Consider the following 14,411-nt stretch of genomic DNA (forward strand, 5'->3'; position numbering starts at 1 on the left):
TATCTCTAATGCATCATCATACCATCAAGCTAAGGCATCAATAATCATAATCACATATATGACCACATAATATATCTCAACCAAAACCAAACATACCTCATCTACATAATTTCACCCAAAATTACCAAATTCCACACTCTAACTCCCCAAACCTTATTATTCAATAACCAACCCAATCATTCATATATTCATTATCTGAAATTTATCCAATCACTTGTGTCATCATATAATGCACACGTCAACTTACCTTCCTTACCTCTTTCTGGCCTCCGGCCCAAAATTCACGGCCTCCGGACCAATTTCACAATTTAAATGCATAAACCACAAATCAATACTCATTACCCAATACATCAAATTTTCAATACACCAAGCATACAAGGCCACACAATTCTCAACCCAATCATTAAATTCATATTACATACCAACTATGCATATTAGCACCAACCATTTACACAATCCAAACTTAATTCTAGGGGCATCTAGCCTAGAAATTCTTATCACACCATACGGTACTTAGATGAAACTTAAACCGTACCTCTTGTAGCCAAACCAATTGAGCCTCCTCTTTGGAAGTCTTTACCAACCTTAGCTCCAAGCCTCACCAAAGCTCCTCAAGCAATACCAATCTTCCAATTGTGCACCAACATCACCAAATACACTAACATAACCAATATCACATACATACATCAACCTAGAGCTCATAAAAATGACAAATTACAAGGGTTTGAGCACTTCTTATCTCAGCCCATATGAAGTAGGGATATAACCCGCTTAGAATCCATGTTGGAGTATCCCTAAACACCCAAAATCACAAGATTTCAATACTAACTACCCAAAAACATGTAATAGTGGGAAATTTCGAAAACTGGGCAGAGATTAACAGAATACTCACCACAAAACTTATATAGAATTGTAGAGGATGAGAAGAGCGATGCGTGGCTGCAAACGGCTCGTCAATCGGAGCTCCGTAGCTCAAGTTATGGTGGTTTGAAGATCAAAGAGAGATAGGTTTTCTCTCTTCTCTTCTCTCTTCCCAAATCAGCGCCCCAACCCTTCCTTTTAGGGTAAAATGAGCTGAAATGCTCATAACTAATGTTTATATATGTTGGGTCTTGAGCCCACTTAGGCCCAGTTCACTTATTTTTGTCCGTTGGCCCAATTTTGGGCCAAAACCCTTTAAGATTAGCGCTCTAAATCGCACTTTAAAAATTTCTACCTCCCCTAATTATAATTTCTCATTCCTTAATCTTATTTACTCATAATCAATTTTCTCAACTGTAGTACCAGACAGATCTTAGCCGGTACTGCCGGTCAAAATTCTACTGCGCGCTTTTGCGCAGAAAACTATGTTTTCCGACTCGGAAAAATTCACTGAATCCAAATATCATATTTAAATTATCAAATTCCAATTGCCAAATCTTCCAAGCATATTTGCTCCTATTTAAATCATTATTTAATTAATTTCGGTTAGACCGGGTATTACATTCTACCCCCCTAATAAAAATTTTCGCCCTCGAAAATTCCATCCATCACTGCGAGTACACGAGCGTAGTCTGCCTTTATATTCAACGCATAACAGTTCCAAGGTCCTTTTACTCTGCACACTTCCGTTGCCGCGCTCTGATTTCTCCATCTCTGAGGGTCTCGATCATTCGTTCAACGCCGACCAACAGCCTCGTTCCTTACTTTTATCGTCTCATCAACTCACACCCTATTAAATCTCAAATCATGTCATCAATAATATTGCCATCATTGTTAATCATAGCCATCATCCCACATCACTATAATTAATCAAAGCCTTCTTCATTTTTAGAACTCAAATGAGTTTGGACTAACAAGCTGACAAAATCTTAAGAATCCGGCTTACTTTAATAATCTATAAAAGTATTTGAAACACATCTCTTTTGTTAAAGTTATTTAAATCAAAGATCCTTCTCGAAACTATAACCAACACTCCTTCAAATTTTTGGAAAAAAGAAAAAAAAAATTAACAGCACCTCCCCAATAATTGGAGTTTACCACCCGTCACGGGTTCCCTCAAACCAATCTCAGTACTGCATCAGCATTGCAATTTAAAGGTTTCCAAACTATTCCTCTAAAATCGATCATTATAAATCTTGATTTAAATCCAAGGTCACCATGACCAAACATCATAGCACTCATCTCTCGAACACGACAACTTGCACTCAATCATCATCTAAATCCGATTACGCATCAATGATAATTTCCTCATCCGTTTCAGAACCATCAAGGCTCACAGCCGCAATTAATTCCAATTACCTAGAATCATTATCTGCATAAGCTCACTAAACTTTTAAGTACTCAAAGCATAAAGCATTTCCAATCATACTCCACTTTTCCTTATTATTACCATACTATGCTAACGCTTTAGCAAGCTTCCGCTATGCCACCTTGATTTCTCGTCAAGTATTAGTTTCATCACTTATTTCCTCAAGTACTAAACCACCACTTAACTTGACCGACAATTCAAATCAACGTTTCCAAATCCATCATTTAGGATCATCCCTTATCTATTTAAATCAAAGGAACTAAAAGTCACGGGTTCAATCTGTTTCACCAAAAATCCAGAAATCAACTAACTACATAACCAACACAACACATCATTCTCAACAGAAAGTCATTTACATCACATGCATTTATCCATTTGTATTAAGGCAATTACCTCAATCTTACTGTCGCAATCGGCCCGCATCCTGACTCTCTCCTTGTTGACAATTTCTTGATACATGTCCTGGTAACCCGCACTTGTAACATACACCTAACCCCAATCGGCACGGCCTATTTGGGTGATGACTTCCACATCTCTGACAGCTTGAAACATCAGAAGCAGCCGCTGCCCGTTTTCCCTTACCGTTCCTTTGGGACTCCTCACTCGTCGCAAAGTTATTCTGTCCTTGGGGAAAGTGTTGTACGTATCCTCTCTCCTTAAACTCTCGACCCCTTGGTGCGCATCCTTCGTTGTGCTTTCTATGACTTCCTTTCTCTGCAACCCTCCTTTTCACACACTCTTCAGCAATTTTGCTCTTATTCACCAACTCTGAAAAAGTTCAGATCTCCATTGGTCCCACCGAACTTAAGATGTCGCTCCGGAGTCCTCCTTCATACTTAATGCATTTCCATTCCTCGAAGTCTCCCGGAGCTCCCTGACACATGCGGGAAAACCTGAATAGCTCCTCAAATTTGTCTGTATACTCAGATACGGACATAGCACCTTGCTTCAGCTGCAGTAACTCCAATTCCTTGGCTGTCCTGGCAGAATTCAGAAAGTATTTCTTATAGAATTCCACCTGGAAGGCATCCCAAGTGATAGGATCATTCCCCTGTTATAGGAGACGTCGAGCCCCTTGCCACCAATGTAATGCTTCCCCCGTGAGCAGATAGGTAGCAAATTCAACATACTACTCTTCAGGCACCAACTGCGCTTGCAGTGCTCGCTCCATGGCCTGAAACCAAGTATCAGCTTCAGTCGGATTGGTGGTTCCCTTGAACTTAGGTGGTTTAACCTTTAAGAAGGTTGCCAGTGTCATCGGGCCCTGAGCTTCCCTTCCGCCATTGCCATTATTGTTTATCTGTTGCCCAAGAGCCTCCGCGGTGGCCTGTATAGCAGCAGCCATATTCTCCAACGCCGCCATAAGGTTTACCGGGTTATTCGGGTTGATTTCCGATTCCAACGTATTAGTACGATCTGTCTCACGTCCCCGACCGGGTCCACGAAGTGCCATTTGGTTCCTATACACACCAAACAATCGATATCAAGTTGATCAGTCTCAATATCGGAAGTATAGTGCTTCAAAGTACCAAAGGTACACTCATGAACTTCATGCTAGATGTATCGGTTAGATACCCTAACTAGCATAGGCACAGACTCAGAGTATGCATTGAAGCATAAGCAGTTCCATCCCTCAGGCTCACGAGGACGAACTGCTCTGATACCATAATGTAACACCCTAATATTCAAATCCTTATGCTCGAGTCATAAGTCAATGATATTACGGTGGTACGACTCTCAGGTGGATTTTTAATATATAAAAGTAGGTAATTTCGAAAAGAGTATTAATTGAGAAGCCTGAAAAGAGTAGAAATAAAATCGCGAAGACGTGTCACTCACGTATCGACAACAAAAGATAAACCGTGAAGCCGAAAGCGATATACGAATAAGGCGTAGAGGAGATTAAGAGGTAGATAACAGATAGATATATATAACATAAGTAAATAGCCACTAGTCACGACCCACGAAGTTTAGGCCGGCTAGGATACAGTATGAAAGTAGTTGACAACAGTATATCCTAATCTCTCCCGAAGGAAACATAAGAGCCTCTATAGGCAAATTCAAAAGAGTTCAATACATAATATAATCTTTTCAAAACAAAGGTGGAGAGATTCTAAGCAAAACACAAAGGAGAGAAAATAAAGATCTTCGCCGTCTCTCAGACGACCCACAACTCACTTCTGAGCACCTGGACCTGTATCTGAAAAACAAGAGATATATACGGAATGAGAATTCTGGGCCCATGGGTTCCCAGTACGGTAAAAGTGTCAAATAAATACAATGCACTGCAATAAAGAATCACTAAGCATCCTAAACTTCTTCACCAATTATCCATCCTAGGTTCTCGCTAATCCATGAATAGACAACTGTCATAAGGGAGTGCTAAATCTAATTCATGTTTCACATGTTTCCCAACTCGCTGACTCTTCCACGAATCATACTCAGAATCATAAGCAAAACTATCACCAGTTGTTCTATCTCAACAATTCTATATCAATACATCATACCTTCACCTGGAGCTAGTGAAACCACATCACTGCGTCTACCCAGGGAGTTCAAATTATCTCATTCAATAATCATCATCATCATGCAATCGCATCATCAATTCATCTCATCAAGAACAGCCCTCAACATCCACCGACACCAGCATGAGGGGCCTCCCAGTTGTACAAACACAAGCAATACAGGCAAGTAATACACAAATATAGTACAAGTAGAACAAGTAGCACATAGTCAGGTAACATGGCATATATGATGTAGAAATCCAAAACAAACAGGCAAAACCAAATAATTCAAACATATGCAAATGATGAATGCCTGCCCTATGGCTGATGATATCATCTGTCGGTTATATAGCCAACCCGACATGTCCTGGTAGCTAACCATTGGACAGAAACACCCCTTGCGGAGCAAGTAGGTTTGAGCTACAACCCCCTTGCTACTGCCCGCTCAACCCAGAGCCAGTGAAATAATCACTACTGCGGCTATTACCCAGGCGGGTGTCTAAAAGCTCAACCTGGAGCGAGTGGATTCACCACTACTGCCGCTACTACCCAGGCGTCACAATCTCTGACCTGGAGCAAGTGGGACAAACCACAACCCTTGCTACTGCCCAGGATCTCAAAACATATATTCGTTCAATTTAAAAGCAATCATCATTGTTATCAAATCTCAAACATTAACCTGGAGCAAGCGTGATGAACCACCACTCTTACTACTACCCAGGTATCACAAATACTCATTTATTCAAAACTCCATAATTTAACTCATTTATCATAAACATCATTTCCCGTCTCATACCCGGAGCAAGTGGACAACGCCACTGCCTACTACCCGGAGTCACACATCACATTTCAACATTCTCCATTATTATCCATTTAACACATTCATTCATTAATCATATATGCTTTTATACTCAGCCATAACCAATAATGGCTTTGCCATAACCCGGCAATAACTCAGCCATCCGGCTCATGGTTCAATCAAGAACCAGCCATTTATCAATAAATATAGCCCTTCGGCTCATGGCATACACGGTACTTCCACCGTCATCCTCCATATCTCATATAATCATCTTCGATCATCATTGATCATAACTTTTTTCCTTGCTTCACTCGCAAGTTACCACATCCCCTAGCTCCTTTCTCATTGCTAGGCATATGATAATGATTTAATACATAAGGGGTGATATCGGAGGCTTAGAAGCATGAGATTTGGCTTTTAAAACTCAAAAAGTCAACTTTGGCATGAAAACAAGGCCACGCGTACGCGCACTCCACGCGCACGCGTGGATGGCCACAAAACTCATCAACGCGCAAGCGTCATACGCGCGGACGTACGGATTGAAAAATAGTCAAACGGCGCGTATGAGTCAGCCACGCGTACGCGTGGGTGCGCTTGCGCCCCAGGCACAAAACTGGCACAATTCTGGCACTACTCTCGAAAAAATGGCTGGGCATTTGGTGCAGCGCATCGACGCGCCCGTGCACATCTCGCGCACGCGTGGATGGTGCCTTCTTGAAGAACGACGCGTACACGCCAAGTACGCCTATGCGTGGAGGGTCATTCTGCTAAAAATTTTCTAAGTTAAAAGTTGCAGAATTTACAAATTCAACCCCCAATCTTCCGACGGACATAACTTTCTCATTTTAACTCATTTTTCGCCCGTTCTTCAAACGGCATGGACATCGCGGATCCAATTTCACTTTTAAATAAGTTTGGCACAAAACGGAAATCCGCAGTCCAAGTTATATCCTGTCAAAGTATGCCCAAAAACCATGTTTTCACACAAAACCACAAAGTGCCATTTTCAAAACAAGCCATTTCCAACTCTTTTCAAAATCAACCAAAACATGCCAATTTCATCCCTTTCTTTGAAATCAATCAAAATATACCAAAATCAATATCAAGCCTCCTCAACTCACACATTAACACTTTACCACAATTCACAAAACATCATCCCACCATTTTAACCCACTTCACCCAAGTGGCTCAAACTCAAACACATTTACATATCATATACTCTTCCTCATGCCAAATTTCAACAACACTATTTTCAATCAACCATCATTATACATAATCAATATCATACTCACTATCACGTGGTTTCACCCACAAATCAACCTTAATCATTCCTCAAGCATATATCACAACATACGTATCTCTAATGCATCATCATACCATCAAGCTAAGGCATCAATAATCATAATCACATATATGACCACATAATATATCTCAACCAAAACCAAACATACCTCATCTACATAATTTCACCCAAAATTACCAAATTCCACACTCTAACTCCCCAAACCTTATTATTCAATAACCAACCCAATCATTCATATATTCATTATCTGAAATTTATCCAATCACTTGTGTCATCATATAATGCACACGTCAACTTACCTTCCTTACCTCTTTCCGGCCTCCGGCCCAAAATTCACGGCCTCCGGCCCAATTTCACAATTTAAATGCATAAACCACAAATCAATACTCATTACCCAATACATCAAATTTTCAATACACCAAGCATACAAGGCCACACAATTCTCAACCCAATCATTAAATTCATATTACATACCAACTATGCATATTAGTACCAACCATTTACACAATTCAAACTTAATCCTAGGGGCATCTAGCCTAGAAATTCTCATCACACCATACGGTACTTAAATGAAACTTAAACCGTACCTCTTGTAGCCAAACCAATTGAGCCTCTTCTTTGGAAGTCTTCACCAACCTTAGCTCCAAGCCTCACCAAAGCTCCTCAAGCAATACCAATCTCCCAATTGTGCACCAACATCACCAAATACACTAACATAACCAATATCACATACATACATCAACCTAGAGCTCATAAAAATGACAAATCACAAGGGTTTGAGTTCTTCTTACCTCAGCCCATATGAAGTAGGGATATAACCCGCTTAGAATCCATGTTGGAGTATCCCTAAACACCCAAAATCACAAGATTTCAACACTAACTATCCAAAAACGTGTAACAGTGGGAAATTTCGAAAATTGGACAGAGATTAATGGAATACTTACCACAAAACTTAGATAGAATTGTAGAGGATGAGAAGAGCGATGCGTGGCCATAAACGGCTCGTCAATCGGAGCTCCGTAGCTCAAGTTATGGTAGTTTGAAGATCAAAGAGAGTTAGGTTTTCTCTCTTCTCTTCTCTCTTCCCAAATCAGCGCCCAAACCCTTCCTTTTAGGGTAAAATGAACTGAAATGCTCATAACTAATGTTTATATATGTTGGGTCTTGGGCCCACTTAGGCCCGGTTCACTTATTTTTGTCCGTTGGCCCAATTTTAGGCCAAAACCCTTTAAGATTAGCGCTCTAAATCGCACTTTAAAAATTTCTACCTCCCCTAATTATAATTCCTCATTCCTTAATCTTATTTACTCATAATCAATTTTCTCAACTGTAGTACCAGACAGATCTTAGCCGGTACTGCCGGTCAAAATTCTACTGCGCGTTTTTACGCAGAAAACTATGTTTTTCGACTCGGAAAAATTCACTGAATCCAAATATTATATTTAAATTATTAAATTCCAATTGCCAAATCTTCCAAGCATATTCGCTCCTATTTAACTCATTATTTAATTAATTTCGGCTAGACCGGGTATTACATCAAGTCTCCGCCTTCCTCCAATCCTCCAAACTCCGGTAGAACCACAGAAACAAACAAAGCAGACAAAGTAGGCACAAATAGAATACAGATACAGTAAGTAGAACATGTAGCATATTATAATCACTTAGACATTTCCAATTAATGCACAATCAAGCAATTCAAACCATATGCACATGATGAATGCATGTCCTATGGCTGTTGATATCAACTGTCGGTTACTTAGCCAGCTCGACATGTCCTGGTAACTAACCGTGGATAGAACACCACAACACAGGACATGTATTACTCGTCCACCCATGCCAGTGTTTCACCAAAACCAGTATAGACATTACTCGTCCACCCAAGCAGGTGCCACATCATTAACCCGGATAGGGATTACTCGTCTATGCACAGGCTATGACTCGAATAGGAATTACTCGTCTATTCTCGGATAGGAATTTCTTGTCTACCCTTGACATTACACATCGAATAGGAATTACTCATCTATACTCACAAACGTAGCTCGGATAGGAATTACTCGATCGTCTGTCCTCGTAGTCATAACTCGACATCTCAAAATAATCCACAATTAAAACTCAGTTATCATCATTAATCATATCTCAATATCTCAAACTCTTAATCATGACTTGGATAGGAATTACTCGTCCATCCTAACAATCACAACTCATCACTATCGCTTTAATCACCGTCACACTTTAAGGTCATCATCATTTTCAACCCATCTTTCACTCAAATGAAATTCATTATTATCTTCTTCATAATTATATTAAGTTCAGCTAATACTTCCCAAGTTACTACCTCTTTTCTAATTACATCTCATTACTAAGTATTCAACTAAGGTTTAAGGGCTAAAAGAGTAAAAATAAAGGTTTATAAACTTGAAATTTGACTTAAAAATACAAAAATTCATTTTTTGTTGAAATATGGGCCACGAATATGTGTGGGTACCCGTTTGGAACAAGGCGCGTACGCAAACCTCATCTCGCGTAAGCATGTACACGAGGCAGTAGCGATCCTTCGGGGGTGTAAACTTCATAGACCCAACTTTTATATAAAATAATTTTGAAATCATTTGGGGGTCCAGAATCCAAATTATGGCTCGCCGAAGTTCGGCCAAAAACTAACTTTACACAAAACCTCAAAACCTCAATTTTCTTTAAAACCCAACTCAAACTCAACATGCTATACACTAAACTCATCAACACAATATATATATATATATATATATATATATATATATATATATATATATATATACCATTTCTCAATCTTAACAATCCCTTTCATCAATTTTCCGAATACAACATCAAGATTATCATTCACCAATTCAATATATACATACATATGCATTCATATCATTATCTCAATCATCATCAACCCATCACTTAACATTCCATCATCAAAAATAGCAAACAACATCAAGGGTGCTAATCATTAAACATACTCATACATTCCAACATATCCTATGGTCATCTAGCCTAAGTTTTCACAGAATATTATATATTAAATACGAGAAATCTAAATCATACCTTGGCCAATTTTCTCGTATCACCCAAGACAACCCACTAGGCAAGATTTCAAGCCCTTACACCAAAAATTCAGCAACCAATACTAATTTCCAAGCCTCCAACTTCCACAAATATGCTTCAACTCTTATACATATATCACCTAATACATAACATCACATATCCATATACAAGATTCAATACCTAACACATGTAATCAAGGAATTGATTAGGGTTAATAATCCTTACTTTAAATTTGCCACAATTAAGCAAAAGCCCACTAATCCCTCATGTCAATTTGATCCTAAAACATCAAATTAACCAAAATCTCAACACTCCCAAAACCATGAAACTTTCAGATTTGAGAAGAGATAATTGAAATTAAGAATGTGCTTTTCTTATCTTACAATATATTAGGATTTGTAGAGCTCGTCACTGCGGATGTGTGGCCGCAAATGATGCGGCGATCGGAGCTCGGAGCGAGAAGTTATATCGGATTGAAATCAAATCATGGATTAGGTTTTGATGCTCTTGTTCCCGCCTTCCCCAAACTGTTTCTGCGTGCTTCAATGTGTGAAAGGAAGGGGAAATGAGCTGAGCTCATGGGTATAGGTGGTTTGGGTTGAGTCTTGGGACCAATACGGGCCTAGTTCGATTGATTCGACTCGTTCGGTCCAATTTTGGGCCAAATTCTTTGAAATTAGTGTCAAAATTTTTATTTTAATTAGCTCTATCCTATTTTACTATAAAATTTACATTTCTAATTTAATCCATTAACTAATTATCTGCTAATTTTACGGAATTTACATTTGACACCGTAATTTTGCTACAAATGCACAAAAATATTTTCTTTAATACTGTATTTTTTTCTTTTTTTCTTATTTAATTTATTTCTTTCTTTTAGTTGAATGAATATAGGTTCATCTTCTTTTTAGTAATTTTACAGTATTATGTATTTCTTCTTCTTCTTCTTCTTTTATTTTTTTTGTTTTTATTCTTATTAAGAGAGTAAAATAAGAAGAAACTTGAGAAGATAAAATAAGAAGAAAAAGATGAATAAAAAAAGATGATAATGATGATGAAAAAGAAGAAGAAGTAGGAAGAGAAAGAAGAAGAGTTTTGAATTATACAAAACTTATCAGAATGCAAATACACTGAAATTTTTTAACAATAACATATAAATTTTTTAGTTTTTATCCGAAATTTTATTACAAAAGCACAAAAATTCCTTCTTTAATGTTGCATTTTTTTCTTCTTTTTTTTCCTTATTTCTTTCTTTCGTTGTTCAGTTATAGATATAAGAAAAAGACGACAATGATGATAATATAAGAAGAAGACGACAATGATGATATTAATAATGATGGAGGAGGAGCAGGAGAAGGAGAAAAAGGAAGGAGAAGATTAAAGAAATTTAAATAAGAAAAGAAAGAGGAGAAGGAGATCAAGGTGGTGGTAGTGGCGACGACGATAATGAAAGCGAAAGATGAGGAAAAAAGAGAAGTAAAAGAAAAAAACGATGAAAAGAACAAGGAGAACATAGACAAGAAAAATATAATGCAGTTATATATTTTCGCATGTTAAGTAAAAAATTTATTAGAAGTAATAGCATATAAAGGTGAATTATATTATACCAATTTAGGTAGACTTAGTTGTTAAATTTTATTGTTATAAATAACAAAATATTATATCCTACTTTTTCTTTTCTTATTTATAAATTGAAAAAATATAGTTTCATTTACAATAGACATCAAATTATAAATAATTGATTATAGAGAATTTTAAATAACAAAAATAAAGACAGGTCTATTTGAATTAATTTCTAGATCTACATAATAATAAATACTACAATACAATCAAAATAACTTTTTTTTTCTTTTTTTCGAATAAATTTAAACAAATTTCTTATCTTCATGGACAAAATCTTTGATGAACATGTACAACTATTCAAGATTTTATCTTGTAGAGCAAACACATTGTTAAAATATAATTAGAATCAATTAGAATTATTCAGTACAAAAAAAATCATAACAAAATATAAAAATGACACTATAAAGCAATCATTAAAACTTAAAACACTAAATTAAAGCACTATATTTGGTATCATTGTGGGCAAAATTTTTAGTTTGAAAATATCTATTTAATCTATTATATGGGTTTAGAATTTAAAGTTTGAATCGAATTTAAATCTAACTGTAAATTTTTTTAGTTTATACTTAAATTTAAATCAATACAAATCCAATATAAAATTGAGCTACGTTATTAAAATATCTTATTTGAATTCAGGTAGAAGTTTAAAAAATATACCAGGATATGACAGGTGTAGGCCAAAATAAATCCGCTTCATCCAACTATGAACACTCATGTCATTCATATTTCAAACAAATGTGTAGGTCAAGGATTCTTTGGAAGAGAGAATTTCCTTCTTTTCATTATCTTCAAGATAAAGTGATGTCCTTTTTTTTCCCTACTTAAAATCACGTGTTTTAGTTTATTTGGTATACAGCAGAAACTAGAAAAATTTTAGCTTGGTCAAGAGATTCAAAGTCAATGGACAAAGTTATCATGTCGTGGCGTGCCACGTGGGGAGAGGCCTTCTTGCCGTAATTTCAACAGCATAATTAGATATTTTTCCATTTTTATCCTAATTAACATTTAATGAAAGGTCCTCATGTATCAACGTATATCCACACATATTACCAAAAAACAAAAAAACGTACATCCACACAGCTACACAAAAATATCATCAAGTCAAGCTGAAACCGAAGACCAAAACAAATATATAATCAGGGGAACATAACGTGTGTAGCGTGAATAAATACGTTTTTTTTTGGGTCCATCTAGTGTACAGATGTAATTTGGTACAGATTTACAGATTTTTATTTTTATTTGGTTGTTTATTAATTTAAAAGCGTATCACTAAAAGTGTTGCTTAAAGAAAAAGTGTTACCCTTAATCGTTAACTTGGCTCTAATACCAAATTTTAAAGTCGACTTTTCTTTTAATTTCTTTTTCGAAATTTCTATTAACTCTTCGTATTTTACTTCGAATAAGTTTATAATTTGTATAGAAAAATTTGCAAATTCATAATCAAAAGTGTTGTCCATTTCTACTATTACTAGTATTTATAATTCTAATTTCATTTTTATAATTTTTTTTAATCTTATTTTAGTTTATAATATTCTTTTTTGCATGAATTATTGTATATAAAATCTTTTATCTGTTTGTCTTTTTCTTTAATATAATTTTTCAAATCTTTAATAACTTCTTTTATTTCTACACTTTCTGTTGTTTCTAAATATCTTTTTAATTTTTCAACTTCATTCTCCATTTTTTCTTTCAACAGCTTTAATTCTTTTAAGTCATAATATGGTTTTCCAGGCATTTATAAATTTTTTAAGTTTAACTCCAATTTGTTTATATTTATTCTTATTTCTATCCTTTTTATTATAAGGTCATCAATTTCGATCTGAAGATTATCTAATTCCCTTTTATACTCCTTTATTTTACTTTTTAATTTTTTCGCCCTTTTTCTTTTTATTCTATTTTCTGGTCTTTCAATCTTTGTATGCTTCATTATTTAGGATTTCTGCAAATTCTATCATCGATTCATCACTATTTTCTAGAGATTATATTAATTTTTCTAGCTCTTCAACCTCTCTTTTTAACTTGTCATAGATTATTTTTAGAGCTTCAAATGCTCTTTGATTTATTTCAGAAAACTGTAAATAATTCAACCGATTTTCTCTTTCAAAGAGCTCTTGTTTCTTGTCTTGATAAGTTACATATATTTCTTCTTTATTTATTGTCATAATTTAGTGTTTAGAGTTTCATTTAATTTTTCGACCTTTTTTGTTAATTCTTTTATTTCAGAATTTTCTTCTTTAATCTTTAACTTAGATAAACTTAAAGGGCTATTAATTTTAGATTCTCTTATTTGAAAATTTGATGAAACTAATTTTCCTGATGGTTCTTTTAATAATAGAACTGGGTTTTCAATAGCTTTATATTTTGGTATTTCTGTTTTTACAATTTTCTGAAATAATTCATCGACATAAATTCTTTCTCTGTTTTTAAATATTATACTATGATGGCTATTTGTTAAAGCATAATTTATTGCATATGTAATTGAAAATGGTTCATCATCTTGTTCCATTAGATTCTTTCTGTGAAATTTATAAGCCAAACTTATAGATCTTCCAAGATTTTCAGTTGATAAAGGTATAGCATATCCAAGATGGGCATTGAATTTAACATTTACGTTTGCCAAGTTTCCATGAACAATTCCAATTATTTGATCTATTGGGTCATCAGTAATTCTTTTGTCACAGATTGCTAAGCTTATTGGTGAATTAATTCCTTTCATATATGTAGATTTGATTAAGACTTGTATAGTACTAATATGAATCCATCCAATTTTAGATCTTTTTTGTTGATCCTTAATTTTCTCAATCTGTTTACTCAATTCTTCATCAT

The sequence above is a fragment of the Arachis hypogaea genome, chromosome 18 (genome assembly GCF_003086295.3).
Source record: "Arachis hypogaea cultivar Tifrunner chromosome 18, arahy.Tifrunner.gnm2.J5K5, whole genome shotgun sequence".
In the NCBI taxonomy this organism is placed as follows: Eukaryota; Viridiplantae; Streptophyta; class Magnoliopsida; order Fabales; family Fabaceae; genus Arachis; species Arachis hypogaea.